General features: G+C 43.0%; 1 protein-coding gene across 1 annotated transcript in view; it reads right to left on the minus strand.

The window, feature by feature from the left end:
• SLIT3 (slit guidance ligand 3) overlaps window positions 1-19,367 on the minus strand; it is a 784,753-nt gene that overhangs the window by 396,600 nt on the left and 368,786 nt on the right.

Below are 19,367 nucleotides of genomic sequence, written 5' to 3' on the forward strand. Positions count from 1 at the left end.
TGTGAAAAAAGCCTCAGCTTTCGGAGATCAGGGGGAAGGTGCTGTTCCTATGTTGGATCTGTTTTTATAATCTGGCCCCTGCCTATCCTTGTCATTTCCATTTCATCATCACATCTGGCTCTTCACCTGTCATCCTACCTTTTCCCACACCGCCACTTCACAGGCTTAAAAACATTGTCTTTATTAAATTTGGCGAAAGTCAACGTTTTGAAACAGATGTGACTCTCCTCCTGCCAAGTTTGAGCTGTGATTATAGAGTGAGATTCAAAGGGCTAGGGCTTTAGAGGGCTCTGCAAGAGATCCAGCTCGCTGTGATGAAGAGTCACCCCTTTTAGGTTCCTCCCTAGAAGACCAACCATACGCTAGTGGGCGAGCTACCCTTGAAGACAAGCCTCAAGCTACAGTACAGAAGTACAGGCAGAATGGTGAAAAATACAATAGAAAACACCATGACAAACATTTACTCAGCACCGATTATACCTTAGGTACTATGCTGACTGCAGTGAAAATACAAAGTTGACATCAGAAACCATCCCAGCCTTTGAGAAGCTTTTCAATAGTTAGAGGTCTAAGACACCACTCCATCTAGCCATTATAAACCACTACTAAATAACTTCCAGGGGCTTCCTCCCTGCCTCTACTCCCCTACTGGGCTTTTACAGCTCCTCACAACTTGGCCCCCAACCTCCTGCTCCAGGGTTGAGATACAACACTCCCCTTCCTATACTCCATGGTCCAGTCAAAGTGGCCTTCTGTTGATCCTCAAACAAGATACTGCATCTCCCACCCCCAGGCCTTGCACCAGACCTGGAGTCTTATATTTCTTCCAGGGTGAAGGGGTTCTGGTCCCGTAAGATAAAACGTGAAGGGCCCGGAATTCATTTCCTCCTCATCTTTGTCTCAAGATACAACTCAGGAGCCACTTTCCATTCAGAGTCTTTTCTGGTGCCAGTTGCTTCCGCCTTTCATTTCTAAATGCCTTCAATTTATTTTGTATTTATTCTGTGTATTTATTCTATCTATGCTCATATATGTAAACGTCTACTCCCCCCAACAGAATGTAAACTCCTTGTGAACAGGGATTGTTTCACTTTTTTTTCCCTTGCTTTTCTCTCCTTTTTCCATTGTTTCTTCAGTGCCTAGCACAGTATCTGACACATAATAGTTGCTTTGTAAATAGCTGTTGATGGATTTTTTAAATACAATAGTAAAAAAGTACATTAGACTGGTGTAAACTAGCATGTAAAATGTGTGAGGGGGGTGGGGTTTAACAACCAGGAGGTACAGAGAAGGCTTCAGAGAAAAGGGAGGATTTTAGTAGGGCTTAAAATTTAGTACGGAATTCAGTGAGTAAACAGAGGAAATGAGGGCATTTCAGGCATGGGGAGTAGCCTAAGCAAGGCACTGGAGGTATGAAACAGCATAGGTGGTACAGCGGAAAAAGCAATGGAAGGAAGGAAGGAAGGGAGGGAGGGAAGGAAGGGAGGGAGGGGAGGGGGGGAAAGGGAAGGAGGGGGAGAGAAGGAGGAAACAAGTATTTATTAAGTACCTACTTTGTGCTAGGTCCTGAGCTAAGTGCTTTACAACTGTATCATTTGATCCTCATAACCACCCTGGGAAGTAAAAGTTACACTTATCCCCCATTTTACAGTTGAGGCAACTGAGACAGACGGCTAGCAGTATTAAATGACTTGCTCAAGTCATATAGCCAATGTCTGAAGCTGAAGGCGAACTCCAATCTCCCTGACTCTATGTCCAGCTCTCTACCCACTGCACCACCTAGCTTCTCCTCACTTAGCATCTGAGTCTTGGCTGCCTCAACTATAAAATGTGAAATAAATGTAGATAATGTCTAAGGTGGAGTAGCTGGGTGGAACAGTGGATAGAGTGCTTGGGCCTGGAGTCAGGAACACTCATCTGCCTGAGTTCAAATCTCGCTTCAGATACTTACTAGCTGTGTGACCCTGGGCAAGTCACTTAACCCTGTTTGCCTCAGTTTCCTCATCTGGCAAATGAGCCGGAGAAGGAAATGACAAACCACTCCAGTATCTTTGCCAAGAAAACCCCAAATGGGGTCGAGTCATGAAGAGTCAGACATGACTGAAAATCAACTGAAAACAAATCTCTAAGGCCCCTTCTAGTTCTTCTGGTCTACGATTCTGACTTAAAATTATCTTGATAACACCATCTTTCAGTCGCAGGCTATCCCGTTTTAACACCTGGGTTAGTCATTAGTGTCACTTTTATACCATCTCAGATTGAGTAAGAGGACGGGTCATGAAGCCCGGAGACCCTGAGGGAGCCCAGGGGACGCCCTGTTTGACCTTCTGTGTTCACCTCTTCTCTCCCATGTCAGCTTAGGCTGTGCTGCAGGCTATCACTGAGCAGGTAACTGGAGGCCCCTTCCTTTGTCCGGTTGCAAACTAGAAAGAGGATGGGATGGCCAGAAGGTGGGGCATGAGGGTAAGGGCAAGCTGCCAAGGAGTGCCCCAATATTCTCTCCCACTTCAGGGAATTACTGTATAGGAATAACTGTTGGGCTTGTTTTCACTCTTCACAATTAGCAAATTATTTTCTGCTGCTTAAGAGAAGATGTGTTAAGAGGACAATGCAGCATGGTCTCTCAACACATGAGAACAGCATTGCCCAGAGGCCCACACTGCTACTTCCTTCAATGTCCTACTTTTAAGTGCTATTTCTCCAGTCCTCCTCTGTCTCTAAGCCCACAGGGGCTGGGACAGCCAACTCCCTCATGCCTCTTTCAATCTTGAGAGTTACCCAGGCTACCTGGAATGCTAATTTTTTATTTAAAAGAAAAGCAACAGAAATATTATATATAATATATATATATATAATATATATATATATATATAATATATATAATTATATTAACATATCCTAATATCTATCTATCTGAAAGACACATATAATAACTCAATATACTAATAGGCACAATTTTCCAATTTATAATAATTTCTAATAATTCTAGGGCAAAATTTCCTAATTTTCCTGAAAATGTAAGTTTTTGCTCTTTGGCTCAAAGCCATCACATTTTCAGTTGGATCTATCCCTTTTCCTCCCTAGACCAGCTCAGTCTCAGGCAAGCTCAGGAGTTGAGGGGGCTGCCACTTATAGGCAAGAGGAAGGGCCATAACAAATCCCAACATTTGACATAGGCCTTACAGTGGGAAAAATGGTTTCCCCATTCTCTCCTCTAGTCTTGGAGTTCACAGCAATCCCATACCCTGTACGGACCAGCTTTATTAATAGGCAGGAAGGCTTCAGTGACCATGACCCCTCCAAACGGGAAGAAAAAGGTACATGCACAGGCCAAACTAACTTATGATTTAGCTAAGGGCCTCCCTTGGTTTCTCCAGTAACCAATTAAGACAGATTCCTAAAGGGGCTTTCTTTGTTCTGTGCGGTAGATACAAAACTCACTGGACAGACACTTCAGATGAGAAAATGATAATTCTTTCGAACTGTGATTCCCTTCCTCCTCTTCTCCCCTCCCCACTCCCCACTTTGTGTTACTGAAAACAGACTGGGAAACCACTAGTTTCATATCCTGGCAACACCAGTATTTTAGTCTCTGTGAGCGTGGGGGTCGACACACTGTCTCCCTTGTTCCAGAAGGCACCAGTTTGCCCTTAAAACGTGACTTATAATAGTAAACATACGCTATGCAGGCCGAACCAGGCGATAGAAAGGACCGAAGCTTCTAAGATTTCTTTTCCTTGTGTTGGGGTGACAAGCTGTGGTGTTTATCATTGAACCTTTAAAGGAGATGCACACAAGAGTTGGGACTTGTCTGAGTAAGCGGCATTTGAGGGCTGGAGAAACCACAATGTTAGGGCTGCTCTTTCCGTAGTCAAATGAAGGCATTCCTTAGGCACTCACTCTAAGCCTCAGGTCTGACATCAGAGATTTATTTTCCTTCACAAACCTAAAATACACATTCCCTTTGAATCTCCAAAGAGACCAGAAGAAACCTGAGACATCAGCTGAGTGCAGAATGACTGGCTCCCCAGAGAGGTGCAGGCCGGTTAGGGAGTGTCCCCTCAGCCTTCTGTGGCCTCTTCCCCGGTTAGCCACACTATAGGGCTCCTCAGGCCTTTACTAAAAAGGGCCATTCCAGGGCCAGAGATGTGGAGCAATAATAACCAGGATCCCCTTCTTCTTTCAAATCACTTTTCACTGCTATTATCTTATTTTATCCTCAAGACAGCCCTGGCAAGTATGTCACGAATGAATGGATGAATGAAGCATTTGTAAGCATTTGCTATGTGCCAAGCACTGTGCTAAGTCCTGGGGTACAACTGAAAAAGAAACAACCCAAACAAAAACCAACAACAGCAAAGACAGTCCCTGTCCATAAGGAGCTTACATTCGAATGGGACAGACAGCGTACAAAAGGAGGTGGCAGCCAGGAATAGTGAATAAAATCATTCCTAAGGAAACGGGGGTACAGAGAAGTCATCCAGCAAACCAGCAGCAGAGCCAGAACTGAGGTTCAGGCCTCTCCATCTGATGCTGCTTTCACGGTTAGCTTAAAGGCAGGTTTGTATCTCTTTTTAGGAGAATCCCCTTTTATCTGAACACTTGCCTCCCTCCCTTTCTGAGTATTTCTCTACTTACCTAAAAAACAAACAGGTCTCTCTCTTTTACCTGAAAAGTGGAAACCAGAAATCAGATCATGTCTAATGTGAGTATCAGCATAGAAAGAACTACCACTTGATATGAAAAAGAAAAAAAAAACCAGGCCAGTACAAATCTAGCTCTCAGAAGTGGACAGTAATATAAGAAATGGAACGAAGACATCTCCCATGTCCCCGGCAGAGCCCTGGGAATTCTCATGTTCTGGAAAAATAAGCCAAAGTTCACCTGGATCTGTTTTCTCTGTCTCCACTCAGCTATCATTCTAGTAACCAAGATCGCTAAGCCTGCCTTGGGATTTCAAGAATGGTGAGCTCAGACAGTAGCAGGAAGATAGAGGAGTACGGAGACCTGGGTTCTGGTTTTCCCTCTACCACAAACTCATTGGGTGATAGAGAAGTCATTTATACTTTGGGGGCCTTGAATGTCGGAGCTGGAGTACATAAACATTAAGGTATCTCCCATGTCCAATACTCTGATTCTAGAGAAAATCAATACTACAGATATACTAAGACTATGGGAAATCTATAAGCTGTTTCTGTTTTGCTTTCGGATGAATTGCAGGCTTCTGATCTTTTTTCCCTAAAGATTTTTTTTCCTTCCCAAATACAGTTTCTCTACCAGGGTTTGCTCTGGCTGATATCAGTAATAGTTTGCACTCCTTTAGTACTCGGTGATAAGACAATGGAGGAAAAGTTCTGGGAGTGCACTCGCCGGCAAAACAACCCCAGAACAATGGGGAGCAAGTCAATGTTTCAGGTTTTCCATGAATAATCCATAGGTAGCTAAATGAGAAGAGTAACAGGGTCACGAAGACCACTGCCTTTTACCTTCCTATGATTAAGGCACATTGCCAGAAGCAATCTTCTGTCAACTCAGACAACGCCTATTTTAGACAATTGGGATAACAGTGCTTTGGAGGGCTGCTTTCTCTGATCCCTTGGCTTCTCTGATCTCCCATGGCCCAGGCCCATTGGCATAAATCCATGTTATGGTTTCCATGTGCAAAGTGGCATGGCAGTGTTGGTCAGTTTCTCAAGAATGGGATACATAAGTTTCGGTGATAGGAGCAAAGAAAGAGAAAAGGATAAAATGCTAGAATACAACCTGCCTGAACTAGAGATTGATGGTAAAAGTGCAGATGTCGTCCTTTGAACTATGACCCATTGTATCTTTAAGGAAGACCACAAGTGCGGAGACATTAAGTCTACACACTGTACCATATTTTCATCTAACTTGTCTTTGCTTCTTCCTTGGAGGCATGTGATTCACCTAGACCCCAAGTCAAGGCAAAAACAAAACAAAACAAAACAAAACAAAAAACGGGAGTTTAAGCCAGAAATATCCTTTCCTAATTCACATCAGGGACCTCATGAAATGTACCATTCTGGGCCTTGGAGAGGAAGAGGGAAAGTGATGGGGGGAAAAAAAAGGAATTGGGGTTTCCTTTCAGTTTTAGCCAAAACCAATAACAATCTCCCTGAGGTATCAATTGCCTTCCTACTCAAGGAAAAATTATTTGTTAAGAATGATTGGTTTCCAATGATCTCACCCTTCCTTAGGTACATTTTAAGAGCTTACCCCTTAACCCCCCACCTCCAGCCTTTCATCTTTTGGGGTTGCTCTACTCCTTACTCAACTACCTTTAACTTGCTAGGAAACTACTAATTCTGAAAATACTAAATTTTGTTGGTGACAGAAACATCCATCCATCTCTATCTCACAGAATTGGGGACGTTTCTCCTTGCTAAAAGATTAGGAGGGCCATGATAGGTATCTTCAGGCATCTGAAAGGATTAGAGTTGTTTTGCCTGTTGCTTAGGTAGCCAAAATGGACTATTTGTCCTTATTCACCCACTGTACACTAGCTGCCTTTGCACAGGCTGTCTCCAATGCCTTGGAATGCTCTCTCCCTTTACCTCCACCTCTTAGAATTCGTAATTCCCTTCAATGCTTAGTTCAACTATCACCTTCAGCCTGGGGCCTTTCTTGATCCTCTGAACTACTGGTGTGTATCCCTCAAATTGCCTTGCATTTCTATATGTATACATCTCTCTCTCTCTCTCTCTCTCTCTCTCTCTCTCTCTCTCTCTCTCTCTCTCTCTCTCTCTCTCTCTCTCTCTCTTTCTCTCTCTCTCTTTCATCTATCTATCTATACTCAGGATGTCCCAAAAGTCTTAGGTCAGTTTCAAGCTGTTAAAATTTGGGAAGCTTACATTCTAACACGTACAGATATGGGTGTCCCAAAAGTCTTAGTGCAGTTCTTGAGGGTAGGAACTCTTTCTCTGTTTTTTTTTCCCCTTCTATGTATGCTCAGTACCTCACAGAGCATCACACGTGGCTAGCACTGAATTAATGCTGATTGATTAAATGTAGAAAAAAAAATGTGCAAAAATGTACATATTAGGAGTGGGTCCCCCCTTCCTGTAGGTCTTGAAACAGAGGCTAGATGAACACTCGTTGGGGATATTGTAGGGGGGTCAGGTATAGGTTCTGAGGTCCGTCCCAAATCTGTGAGTCTAATTGCTCTTATGGCCATCTATTTACATGGTGACTGTTGCACAGCAAAGATGATTTTTCATGACCCGCAGAATACTGGGGGAGGTCACTCTGGACTTGTTAATGACTTGGCACGGAGCCACTCATCACAAACCCTGGGAACTGGCAGCCAGAGACAATAGAAAGTAATGCTCCCTGACAGGTGAGGCATTCTGGCCCCAAATACTTTTATGGCCTCTACAGTGTTGCAAAGCAAACAGGACCCAGGCTCTACATGGTCGGCTGTAATTTCACCACCAGGACCCAGCCCTGTTCATTTGTTCCAGGCAAACCTGAGTCAGGGAGGAAATAGCGTATCCTTTTTCAGAAGGGAAGAAATATCTGGCTCCAGGTCTGGCCAAGTTCAGGACCTGAGAGTGTGTGCAAGAGCAGGTGACCAGCTGCTTGACTCGATGATTGTCTGATGGTTGCAAGGCAGGGTTCTAGGGACCTCTGGAAAGCCTCCAGCTCTCACTCTTGCCTCTAGGCCGGTTAGGAGTTGAGCAAGGGAAATCTATAGTCTGTTTGAAAGGGCTCTGGGACGAAGATCACATAACTCTCACCCCTCTCCCCGTCTCTTTGGGTGTTTTCTTATCTCTAGCTTATATCCCTCCTGCTGCACTGCAAACCCACTGCTTTCTGTCCTGTCCATAGTGGACATGGAGAGCAGCTGGTCTCCATCCCCCAAATAACAACCCTTCCTACTCTTGGATTCCGCCTCTATTTTCTCTTCATTATTTTGTGAGGAGAGCTGTTAAATAAATGCTAAGCAGCAAGGGGGTCACAAAGGCGGGGTGATTATTCTTATGGATAATAAGGACAAGACCTGAAAAAGCCCTCCAGATTTGCTCTGGATTAAACCTTGGGTGACAAATCCTTACCTCCTCCAAAAAATATATTTAAAGAAGACAACAGCCTGCCCAGAATTTACATTTGTCTTGAAGGTTCTCTTGAATAGCCCTCTTTCCTCTTCTGATTGTTTTAGCTGTGAAAAACAAGTCCTCAAAAATATTTCCAAAGAAGCTTGCCCTAAATACAATTTCATGGACATTTAAGCTGATAATACAGACTGACTTGCTTTCCTAGTCCTTCTGTTTTTCACCAAAATTTGTATAATATCTCTAGCTCCAAGCAAACAACAGACTGAGGGCTCGATAAAAGAAAACTGCCATTTCACAGGGAGCTAACAAGTCTTTCCAGAATGGGAGATTTTTGTCTCTAACACAGAGCATTTCCTCAAACCATGGTGGAGCCCGATAAAGAGAAAGGAAAAAAAAAAAGGAAGCAAAATACAATAAAGATATAGCAGCTTCAAAACCAAAGTGATTCTCTGTGAAAGGAAGAAAAAAAAATCCATACCTCAAAACAGTCTGGAATAAGAATGCAAAGTATCTACTTAGAGATATAATCCAAAATCAAAGCTCTCAGCTTTCAGGACCATAATGTCAAACATTATCAATTGCACAGTCCTCTCAGCCAGCTAGCTCATTAAGTCACGGGCAGAGATGCCCAGAAGGAGAAAAGGACACAACTAGGAAGGCTATGGACTCCTCAATGGACAGTGAGCTGGCTGTCTAGTCAAAAGATCTGTGTTCAAATACTGAGTCTGACACTTTCTAGTCATATGACCTAGGCAAGGACTTTCTGTTTGGGCCTCAATTTACCTATCTGTCAAAAAGAATTGGACTAGATGGCATCTAAGGTCCCTTCTAACCCCAAATCTATGACTTTGTGATACTGTGAAACACTCGTGAAATGCTTGGTAAATAATGATGCTGTTGGAATATACTCTCTTTTGTTTGACCCCCCACTTTCCATTTCCTCCTAGAAGCCTATAGCAGCATTAATAACAAATGTAATAAACATCTGTAAACTAGGCACTAAGGATCCAAGGATGAAAATGGGTATTCACCTAAAACCTCTTTTTTGACAAGCTAGGACACTGAGCTTATTTTAATAAGAGGAAATCTCTGTGAAACAAATGCAATGTTTAACACTTAGGTTAAAACAAAATCAACTTCACAAGTACAAGGTGGGAGAGGTGTAGCCAAACTGAGCAGTTTGTCTGAAAATGATTTGAGGGTCTTAGTAAACTAGTTCAACATGAGGGAAGAATGAAAATGTTAATTCATCTAAAGCTACATTAAAAGATGACAGCACCTAAGACTAGGGAAGTGATAATGCTGTTTTATTCTGCCCTGAACAAAATCAAACCTGGAGAACTCTATTCAGTTCTGGCCATTTTATTTTAGTCCAGAGAATAGAATCAGGACAGGGAAGAGCACCAAGAATCATATGCCACATGGGCCTTGGATGAAGGAATCAGCAATGCTGGAATGGGGAAGAGAAGACTGGGGAAGAGTAAGATAGCAATACTGGGATATTTAAAAGACGGTCAAGTGGAAGAGGGATTAGAACCCGAAACAGTGGGTGGGTGTAGTAGAGAGACATATTTTGGGTCCATGTGAAGGAAATTTTCCTAAAAGAAAAATAGAATGGGCTCCCCTCAGGAAATGAACAGTTCTTCTAACTTCACTGGGGGAAGGGTCTTCCAAAAACATCTACCGTGACTACTGTCAGATATGCTGTGGAGTCGATAATTGTTCAGATGAAGGTTGTAACGATTGGCACCTGAGATCTCATCCAATTCTGAGACTCTGTGATTCTACAATCCTTTGACACGTACATAAATAATTTTAGTGCAGGATAGAGTACACTAGGGACAACAAAGTCCTCTAGACAAAATACTCTAGAAAAATTTGAGGAAGCTGAGAATGCTTTCAATTGGGGGTGATAATGGAAGGCTTGTGAAAGAGGTGGTATCTGAACAAGGACTTGAAAGATTTTAAGTGTTGTGGAGAGAGTACATTCCAATGCAAGGAGACTGAGGAAGGAATATTGAGTTTGGGGAATAGTAGTAGTCCAGTTTGGCTGGAACCTAGAGTTCATGAAAAGGCAGCAATGTCAAATAAGGCTGGAAAAGCCTACTGGACTTGGTGTGTGAAGGACCTTAAATGTCAAGCTAAGGAGCCCATGAAAGTTTCTGAATCAAGTGGCATTGGCCAGATCTGTGAATCCGGATGAATATTTTAGCAGTTTTGAGAAGGACGGACTAGAGCAAGATTCTTAACCTTTTTTCTGTAATGGAGCCCTTTGGTAATCTAGTGATGTCTATGGGATCCCTTCTCAGAATAAAGTTTTTAAATTGATAACATAAAATACAGAGGGTTATAAAGGAAACCAATTACATTAAAATACATTTCTAAAAAACCCCCACAAGTTCATAGATACCTGATTAAGAACTCCTGGACAAGAGAGACCAGAGACTGGGAGATAAATTGGAATATATATGGCAAGGAATTACAAGCAGTGAATTAAATAATTTTAGGAGTTTGGCAGTAAATGGGGAGGGGAGAAAGAGATACAGGATGATAGCTTAAGAGGATGACCAGGGTCAAGGGAACAATATTTTCTTTATTTTTTTGCTTATATATTGATTTTTGGGAGTATATTTTTAGGATAAGAGAGAATTTTACCAGTTTGCAAGGAGATATTGAAGATAAGAAAGAGGGAGATAGATGTGGCAATGGGAGGAGATAGGATCAAGGGCACAAGTGGAAGGGTTAATCTTGGCAAGAAAAGAGCCTCATCTTCTGAGAATGGAGGAGAGGATGGGTAAAGATAAAGAGAAGCTTTGAAATGTGTAAGATGCGAAATGAGAGAGGTCAGGGTGGATGGCCTTAATCTTCTCAGGACTGTAGGAGGCAAGATCAATCTGCTGAGAGGAATCACTGCAGACTCCAGGCCTGACTGTGCCCTTGAACAAGCATTTCTGTTTTGCCACAATCTATCAACTAGATTGGCCAAGTAAACACATTTGGAGGAAGGCTCCTGACGATCTCTTTCTAGGCCTTTCTGTTTGTCCAGTTTGTCACAGGCAAGTTTGTGGTGCACAGGGATCGGCTGAGATCTGAGTTAATATCTTTGCTGTAGTTTTGATGACTAGTTTCTTATACCTGGGGGACTACTGATGCCCAGTCCTACAGGAAATGAGGTGAGGGAGAGACAGATGGATTGTCTTTCACAAAAGCATCTTCTTACCCAAGGCATTGGTGATGTTGTTTCTACTTTAATCTGCAACATGTGAAAAGAAAGTTAAATGTCCCCAAATTGACTCTAGTTAGAGACTTTAGAATAAAAGTTCTTAACCTAGGGTATGTGAACTTTAAAAATATTTTTGTAACTGTATGTCAATATAATTTCTTCCCTTTGAAATCCTCTGTAATTTATTTTATGCATTTAAAAACATTATTCAGAGAAGGGGTCCTTAGGCTTCACCAGAATGCCAAAGAGGTCCAGAACACAATATTAAGAACCCTTATAGAGACTGTCCTTCAGGCCTAAATTATACTTTGCGTAAAAGGAGAAGCCTCACTCTGTAGAAATGCAGTCTTAATTTTTTTTTTAAATGGAGACCTATAACATCTACATGAGGCACATAGAGTATATGTGTATCTTATGTCTGTGTGCGCATTTCCCACCCATTTTTAAGTGTTTACAATTGAACATTTCAACTTAGTACAAGGGAGTGGGAACCAGAAAGTGAAACAGACTAGAAAACAGACTGATTTCATTTCTCTGTCAACATCTCTTGACAGGCCAAAGATAAACCTCATAAACTGTGAAAAATGACTCGATCTGAAGAATTTTTGGTTTTGATAACCTAAGCTGGGCTGAAGACCAACAGCCTCATATCTGAGGAACCCAAGAGTTTTATCTCACTGCTTCCCTAACCATGAAATCCAAACAGATCCCATTTCTCCACTAATTCCAACGCGGCAAAAACAGCACATCCTGGACTCCCGGCTACGAACGTTTTCTTACTCTGGGTTGGTTGATGACAAAGGACAAGGGTGGTAGTCAATGACACAAAGCATCCAGCTTCATGCTCCCACTGGGTTGCAAATCATCAGCTTGGGTTTTACCCATCAGTGAGCACTTACTAAGCTCCTGCCAAGTGTAAAGGCCCTATGAGGGATCCCAGAGAAATAGAAGACGTGGTGATTTTCCTTAAAAGATCTTCCACTACCCTTGGAGGCACAGAAGTACCACACAGAACATTATTAGGGAATGTAAAACTGTACAGAAGCTGAGGACTCACCAATATGTTAGAGGTTATAGGTACAACAGTAATTCAGAGGAGGAGGGGCAAAGATCGAGAGACTAGAAAGTCATCCTAGAGGAGATAGAACTTGGGCTATACCTAGAAAGGATGGGCAGGACCTGGGTAGGGACAGAGACAGTGGAAAGGCACTCTAGGTAGCAGGGAAAGAACATGAATAAAAGCACAGATGTGGGAAGAGCCATAGTATGTTCAGAGGACAGTGAGGAGGTTGTTCTGGTTGGAGTGAAGGGTCAAGTTTGTGAAGCAGTGGTAGGTGACATCAGATACTTGGAGAGGTAGGGTTTGAAAGCTCAGCAAGACATACTTGTAATTAATGTGGTCAGGAACAGGGAGCCATTGAAGGTTCTTGAGCAGAAAACTGACGTGATGAAAGTGGTGTTTTAAAAAGGTTAGTCTTAGAGTCAGGGTGAAACTAAAGTCAGATAGAGCAGTTATCAAACTGATGCAGTAATCCTATCCAGCAAGCAATTATTAAGCACCTACCAGGTGCCTGGTACTTTGCAAGGCACTAGGAATACATAGACACAGCAACAAAATGCATGTGGCCTCAAGGAGATTACATTCTAATGGGTCTGCCAGTAATCCAGGTGAGGAGTCCCGAGGGTGATAAGGGCCATGGTTTTTGTTTTTGTTTTGTTTGTTTCCCCCCCCCCTTCCCTTGGAGTCCTTGTTTGAACCCTAGGAAGAAAAATAAAGGTACCTCTCAACTTGTTGGAAGTTGAAGTTGGAAGGTACCTTTCAACTTCAGGGTGGATAACCATCCTAAAATAAAATTTAAAAAATTAGGCTAAAATCTCTGAGATGACTGAAATGCTTAGTTTTTTTCTTTGCTCTTTCCATAAAAAAAGTTCCACCAGGCCACCAACGTCCCCTGCTCAGGCTCTAGCGTTCAAGAACTTTTCTTAAGTGAATAACAGGATTTTAGGGTAGAAAGAGAGCTTAAAGAGTATCTAGTCCAACTTCCATATTTTACAGATGAGGAAACTGAGGGCCAGAGAGGGGAAACGAGTCACCGGAGTAAATGAATGAAAGCAGGAACAAAAATGGCATTGATTGAGCCCTTAATACATGCCATGCATTATGCTAAGCTCTGGGGAAAAGAACAGAAGAAAACCGTACATGCCCTCCAGAATCTCACACTCTAGGGTAGACAACATTTAACAGAATGGCCAACTGTGGGGCACAAGGAAAGATCTGAAAGTCCTAAGGGTTCCACAGTGGAGTGGATTCCAAGGCTCAAGGGGGCCTCAGGTTCCTCAAATCATAGCCTAGACAGAACATCTCTAAGGGATTTCATGTAGCTCTCTCCTGGTCTCCAAATACTTTCTCCAAATGCTGGCCATGGGAAAAACCATCCCCTCACATCAATTTGGAGGGTCTACTGAGAGCATGATCACAAATATAGCAAAGGCAGCCCACAGAAACTGGCAACAGGGCGTGGGAGGCACAGGCCAGGAAGGAGTTAGATGCATTTTTGTCTGGCCTTTCCAGCCTGTTGCTGAGAGAATAGTTTGGTCTGGTCCATGCCCTGTGATTGCTCTGTCAAATCAATCCAAGGAACTATAAAGATATAAGAGCTGAACAGCACTATCAGGGGACTTTTTTTACCCCCCCTTCCTTTTTTTAAGGCTCTTTGCCAGATACAAGAGTAAATATGAAATGGCTTCATATTCCAAGAATGAACTAATGTTGGGGTTATGGCTGATAAGTATAGAACTGCTAAACAGCCTCTGACATTGTGACTCTGGAGAACACGGCCCTCTTGGTAGAAGGGTTTTTATTGGTGCTTTTGCTAAGCCTGCTGTCTGGAAGAGGTTTCTCACTCATAAAAAGTCCAGGCCCCTGCTAACTGATTCTCATGTTAGGAAAACATTGATAAATCATCAGCATAATCCAGGAATTATTCCCTTTCTCTGCTGTTAGCGAAATGGCTATTTTTTCCTTATCTGTTTTCCCCTTTCCTGTACAGGCTCTGCTCCTGACCCATTATTTAAATGAATACTTGGCTTGGATCCCATGACCAGCCTGTGTGTATATGGGGGCAGGGAAGGGGGTAGTCCAAAAGTTCTCTAAAATGAGGGAAACCTTTGAATCAGTCTGCGTGATTCAGTCCTACCTAGTGGCAAAGGAATGGATGTCTACAGGTCCTCCCTCGTCCAGTGACAACATGGTGGTGGAGTGAGAAGAACACTGGCTTTCTGGTTAGAAGACTTTTAGTTCAAATCCCAGCCCTGCCACTAGCTACCCCCGTGACCCTGGACAAATCACTTAACCTCTGGGTCTCAGCTTCATCATCTACAAATAAGAGGATCGGCCCAGCTGGCCTCTTGGGGTCTTTTCCAGTTCTAGATTCATGAACCTATCACCTACGGAGTCAAAGTCAAAACTACTGGTCTTCAGAATGTTGGCAACAGACAGTGACATCATTAAAAGGCTTTCAAGACTGACTCAAAGAGGTACTCCTTTTTCTCTAGGATGTCACATTTATTCTTCTTCCTGGTCAATATAGATGATACCCAAATATCCAGTCAAGCTTTCTTTGCATCCTCACTGCACTAGGGTTGGGATCAAGAAGAACTAAAAGAAATGTCCTTCCTCAAAGAGATAGTCCTGCAGAAAATGAACAGGCTAATATATTATACACAGAAAATTTGGGGGAAAAAAAGTTAAAGCTGGTAATAAAAAACAGAAAACCAAATCAAAGTGAAGTCCAAGTCAATTCAGTGCCATTTCCATCATGTTTGGAAAGGTGACCCTGGGGCTGCCAAGATGTATGTTTCCTATCGCTTCATTTTCAGAATAGCTAGTGTCCAACCTCTCTAAAATAACTTGTATTTATTTTGAATTTATTCTGCAAATGCTTTGCTTGTCCATATTTGTCTTCCCTCAATAAAACGTTAAGTCCTTCAGGGGAAGGATCATTTCATCTGTATCTTTGTATTTCCAGGATAGTTCTTAGCACAGAGGCTGGCAGGCAGTGTTGTTATTGTTCAGTCGTTTTAGTCATGTTTGACACTTTATGGCCCCATGTGGGGTTTTCTTGGCAAAGATTCTACAGCGGTTGGCCATTTCCTTCTCCAGCTCATTTTACAGATGAGGAAACTGAGGCCAACAGGGTTAAGGGACTTGCTTAGGATCACACAGCTGGTAAGTGTCTGAGGCCAGATTTGAACTCAGGAAGATGAGACTTCCTGCCTCCAGGCCTGGCACTCTATCCACTGGGCCACCTAGCTGCCCATGGCATACAGGAGGCACTTAATAAACACTCGATTGATTGGCTCCATGGGTTGTTGTTGTTTTTTTTTTTCCATAACCCCAAATGCTGGTTGATTTGGCAGCTGAGCCTGGAGCCTGCACTGTGCAGAGGATACACCATCTTTACCACCACTGACATTCACGGTGCTCCACTCCAGAGATATCCCGAAGTCTGGGACGGTGGCAACCACTCTGCAAGGTATTATTTGCCTTGGTAAAATGGCCAGGGCAAGACTACTAATAAATTAGGCTAACCTGTCTAATTTTTTTTACTGACCTCATTGGATATGATCCCAAAGTGGCGATGGCCCAGGCGGTACAGTGGAAAGAACACTGATTTTCAAGTCAGAAGACCTGGGTTCATTTCCACTCCTGACACTACTTGCACAATCATGTGTGAGTCACTAAATCTCCTTGGCCCTCTGTTTCCTCATCTTTAAAAAGAGGGAGTTAGACTAGATCCATCAATAGGCAGTTATTAAGCCGAACCTACTCTGGGCCAGGCACAATGCTAGGCACTGGGGATACACAGATAAAAGTGCAGTGTTCCTTGTCCTCAAGAAGTTTATCTTCTATTAAGGTCTCTCCTCCAGCTCTTAATTGACATTCCTATTATCTAAGATTATCTTATTCAACCTCTGAGATTGTCATTTTTAATTACAACATCATAACCAAGGCAACATCTTTACTTCCAAAGCATCTTCCCATCTATTCATATTTCACCCTCATAACTACTTGGCAAGGTGCTAGTGGGCAGTCAACAAAGGTTTATTAAGGGTTCATTTTGTGCCAGGCACCATGCTGAGCACTGGGGGATACAAAGAAAGGCAAAAAGAGTCTCTGCCTTCAAAGAGATTACAACAAATGGGGGACACGACATGTAAATAACGAGGTACCTAAAGGGATCAGCACATCCATTTTATAGATAGGGCAACTGAGGTCCAGAGAGGTCGTCATATTTTCAGGCCAGCTCATACAACGTGGACAAATTGATTCCTAGCCTGATGGTTTTGCTGCCAGTCTCCCCGCTCTGTTTCTTTACCTTGGTCTTTGGGCTAATAGCACAAACCCCAAAAGATCCATCTGGAATCTACTCATCCTGCTCTCCTCCCTCCCTCCCATCTCACCATACTCCAGCCTCCCAGACTTGCACATAAGCTGTGGTTTGGGACTAAGAGTGTTTTGTTTTGGAATCACTGAAATCTTTCACTGCAGACCAATTAAAATTTAAAGAGCCTCTCTCTCTCTCTCTCTCTCTCTCTCTCTCTCTCTCTCTCTCTCTCTCTCACACACACACACACACACACACACACACACACACACACACAGAGCAGAGAATTGATGACAGCCTGGTGTTCAGTACTGGAAACAGGACCCTGACAAGGCTATACATTCTCAAACCTCCAGCAGCTGTAATTTGAAAACCCGAAGAGAGGAAAAAACAGTCAGCTCTTCAGCTGCACTTGTTTTCTGTTTCTAATATGAACAGCTAAGACCCAGTAGTAGAAAGCCTGCTGAATTTGGAGTCTGAAGAAAGTGCTCGGTTCAAATGATACATTCCCGTTTGACCTGGGCAAGTAATGTGACATCTTTAGGCCTCAGTTTTCTCATATGCAAAATAAGAAGGTTAGACTAGATCCCTAAGTTTCCTGCCAGCTCTAAACCATATGAACCTATTATCTTATCAAGAAAGAAGTGGGAAAGCCACAGTTCTGTCCAGGATGCCATAGTGCCCACAGAATAAGAATCTGCCTGGAGAGATGTCCCCCCTGGGATGTTCTCAGTTGCCCATGGCACCCTGCAGAATGTAAGGAGAGGTGAATGTCAGCTCCTCCTTATCATAAGGAGCTTGGAAGTATCGTTTGGCCCTCATTTCCCATTGTAAAGCTGGCTGTTTTCTCCACTGCCCTTCCTGTCCTTGCCCAGTCAGGTCTGGACAGAGGATCTCTTGGCAAAGTAAATCTTCCTTGCTGATATTCCAAGGGAAAGGAATGTAGAAAGAGTAACATCATTAAGCACCAGGGGTGATCTGTGGGGAGAGGCCAGGGGGAGCAGCGAGAAATTAGGATTCTAAATTTATTTTTAAACCTATTTTTATCCCAAAATATAAAATTAGAAAGGCATATAGATGTCCTGTGTATTTATGGGGATGTCTCTATGTACGTATCTGTATATCTATGTAGTTGTACATGCCTGCATTTACATTGCACATACATGTTCCAGTTTTCCTTGAGAAAGCTTGCAAGAGAGACAGCACGGTACAGCAGAAAGAATATTGGCTCTGGAGTCAGAGTTCAAATCTTGCTGCCTGTGTGACATTGGGCAATTCATTTATCCTCTCCGGGCCTTGATTTTCTCATTTATAAAACAAAAAGGGCTGTGCTAAATGTCCTCTGAGACCCTTTGCAGCTCAAGGTCTTTGATCTTAGGGACAGTTTCCTAAGAAAAAAGCTCCTCTTATGGCATTTTTTCCTCTAAAATCTCGTGCTTTCCTTCCTAAAATACAATGGAGCTGAGTCTACCTCTCCCTCGCTGGTCACTCCTCTTCCTCCTCAATACAGATGCACAAACACATGTGCACATTCAAAGGCAAGCATATTACCTGCAGAACATCAGGAGCTCCCCTGCAATCTCCTGCTAGCACTGTTAAGATGAATAAATCAGTCCCGGATATTAACCTATTCTATTTCTCTCCTGCCCCCTCTTTCCCCTACACTATTTGATACCCAAAGACACCCCTCCTGGAAAGGGCCTTGTCTCTGGGAAATCTCTGAGACACGGCCCTAGAATTGCTGATGGTCCCCAACTCTGTCAGTCCCCACCTTGGGGTTGCCCTTGTTCATATTCCAGTCTGACCACCCCTCCTACTTCCTGAAGTATTTTATGGGAAGTCCAGAACACTGCCCTGCCTCCCTCTTCAATGCCCTAATGCTGAACATAAACCTTAACAAACATCTCCCAACATAACGCAAAAGCCAGACTCTACTAGTCTCCATGTAGTGTTTCACCATAGGCTGCTTAAGGAGAATTATTTCCTGTGGAAATGACCAGAGAAGAAAAGATAGAGTTGTTTTGTTTTGTTTTTTAACGTAAAAGATCAGACCTGGGGCAGGAATGTGGGGAAAGAATCACAGAACCACAGAATGTTAGACTCAGAAGGGACCTTGTAATCCAACATATTAAAAATTTACTCTGGCAGCAATTAAACCAGACATCCCTTTCCTATTATGAAGACAACACCCTAGTAATGGCTACAGAATGACCCAGCGTGGTACAGTGAAAAAGAGAGATGGATTTGGAATCAGAGGCACTGGGCTCAAATCCGAGATCTAGCATTTACTAGCTGTGTGATCTCGGGTGGATCACTGCACCTCTCTGAGGCTTAAATCCCTCATCTATACAGCAAGAGCTAATAACAGCTACAAATGACAAACAAACAATAAACAAGACAAATAACAACTAAAATTCTACCTAGTGCCCGCTGTGTGCCAGGCACTGAGCTAAGCGCTTTATAATTATTAACTTACTTGATCTTCACAACAACCCTGGGAGTGGGTGCTATTATTATGCCCATTCTACAGGTGAGGAAAGTGAAGCCAAAGGGGTTGTGTCTTACCCAGTCACACAGCTAGTTAGTGTCTGAGGCTGGATTTTAATTCAGGTCTTTCTGACTCCTGGCCTGGTGCTCTATCCACTGTTCTACCCACGATGAAAAGGTTGGACCAAGTGACCT

Source organism: Phascolarctos cinereus, unplaced genomic scaffold (assembly GCF_003287225.1).
Source record: "Phascolarctos cinereus isolate Bilbo 61053 unplaced genomic scaffold, phaCin_HiC Scaffold_2;HRSCAF=192, whole genome shotgun sequence".
Taxonomy (NCBI): Eukaryota; Metazoa; Chordata; class Mammalia; order Diprotodontia; family Phascolarctidae; genus Phascolarctos; species Phascolarctos cinereus.